We start from the raw sequence: 2,353 nt of genomic DNA, 5'->3' as shown, positions 1-2,353 counted from the left end.
ACGGTATCAAAATAAAGATCACCCCTCCACATGCGACAAAGTCCCCGATCGCCCCAACTGGGCACCACTACTGATCATCTGGAAAAGACACATAGTAACAACGAGAGTCTTCATCGAACTCCCACTTGAGCTCAAGCGCATCGTCTGGAATAGTATCATCGGTCCCTGCATCTGGTTTGGAAGTAATCTGCGAGTCACGGGGACTCAACAATCTCACACCCTCGCGATCAAGACTATTTAAGCTTATAGGTAAAGGCAAGGTAATATGTGGAGCTGCTGCAAGCGAGTAGCATATATGGTGGCTAACCTGTTCGCAAAAGAGAGCGAGAAAAGAAGGCAAATGCACGGTCGAACAACTATGATCAAGAAGTGATCCTAGAACAACCTACGTCAAGCATTACTCCAACACCGTGTTCACTTCCCGGACTCCGCCGAGAAGAGACAATCACGGTTACACACGCGGTTGATTCATTTTAATTAAGTTAAGTTTCATGTTATCTACATCGGACATTAACAAATTCCCATCTGCCCATAACCGCGGGCATGACTTTCGAAAGTTCAAATCCCTGCAGGGGAGTCCCAACTTAGCCTATCACAAGCTCTCATGGTCAACGAAGGATATTCCTTCTCCCGGGACATTCCGATCAGGCTCGGCATCCCGGTTACAAGACATCCTCGACAATGGTAAAACTAAACCAGCAACACCACCCAGATGTGCCGACAAATCCCGATAGGAGCTGCACATATCTCGTTCTCAGGGCACACCGGATGAGCAAGACGTCGGGTAAGCCAGCCCAAAGTTGCCCCTGGTAGCCCCGGACATCGCTCAGTTGGACCAACACTTAGAGAAGCACTGGCCCCGGGGGGAGGGGTTAAAATAAAGATGACCCTTGAGTCCGCGAAACCCAAGGGAAAAAGGCTAGATGGCGAATGGTAAAACCAATGTTGGGCATTGCTGGAAGAGTTTTATTCAAGGTGAACTATCAAGGGGTTCCCATTATAACCCAACCGCGTAAGGAACGCAAAATCCGGGAACATAACACCGATATGACGGAAACTAGGGCAGCAAGAGTGGAACAAAACACTAGGCATAAGGCCGAGCCTTCCACCCTTTACCAAGTATATAGGTGCATTAAGATAATAAGATAATATAGTTATATCCCAACAATAAACAATGTTCCAACAAGGAACGATCTCCAATCTTCACCTGTAACTAGCAACGCTATAAGAGGGGCTGAGCAAAGCGGTAACATAGCCAATCAACGGTTTGCTAGGACATGGTGGGTTAGAGGTTTGACATGGAAATTTAGGAGGCATGATAAGCAATTGGTAGGTATCGTAGCATAGGCATAGCAAAAGAGCAAGCATCTAGCAAGCAAAGATAGAAGTGATTTTGAGGGTATGGTCATCTTGCCTGCAAAGTTGTCAGAGTTGACTTGATCCTCGTAAGCGAACTCAACGGACTCCTCGTTCACGAACTCGTCTCCCAGCTCTACCCAAACAAGAACAACAAGCAAACGGAACACAATCAACCATGTGCGATGCTCAAACAACATGATGTAAACATGGTATGATATGCGGGATGCGGTATGTGATACATATGCAAGATTTGACAAGGAATGATTGAACCTGGCCTCAACCTGGAAATCCAAGAGTGCCACTGGAAAGGTGAGGTGATTTCGGTTGAAACCATATAAAGATCACCGGAATCGGATGCACGGTTTGGAAATGGCAAGCAAAACAAATATGGCACCGGTCTGTGATAATCAGCAAGTGACCAACTAAATGCATCAAGATAAATATGCTACAGCACTCAAACATGACAACAAAATACATGGCAGGGATCCACTCATGAAGCTTGACAAAATATGAACACTGAGCTACGGGTAATTCATCCATTAATAGGTTCAAACAAGCATGGCAAAAATGCAAATGATAACATGTTTCAAACTTTGTGAAATTAACATAAGTCTGGAATTTATCATCAGGAAGCACACTTTAGAGCATGAAAACTACATGCTACATGAACTTAACATGGCAAATCAAGGCATGGAATGAAGCTACTCAAAACACTTAACAAAAGTCCGTTAGTGACCTTGAGCCAAAAGGGATCAGAAAATACAATTGCAAGCATGTGAACATGGCAAAAACATAAACAGATTCAGACTTTGTGAAAAACTGAAGCATGCAAATCAGTTAACGAGTAGGCATGTTAACGAGCTCGATGCACTCACTACAAAGCATGGCATGACAAACTAAGCATACACCCATCAAGAATACATAGTATAGAAGATATACATGGCAAGAACAACAACATAGCATGCACGGACCAATAGCAACATCCTCGGCAAAA

The sequence above is a fragment of the Triticum aestivum genome, chromosome 2A, assembly GCF_018294505.1.
Source record: "Triticum aestivum cultivar Chinese Spring chromosome 2A, IWGSC CS RefSeq v2.1, whole genome shotgun sequence".
In the NCBI taxonomy this organism is placed as follows: domain Eukaryota; kingdom Viridiplantae; phylum Streptophyta; class Magnoliopsida; order Poales; family Poaceae; genus Triticum; species Triticum aestivum.
The sequence above is the reverse complement of the archived record's forward strand: the minus strand, read 5'-3'. Positions refer to the sequence as shown.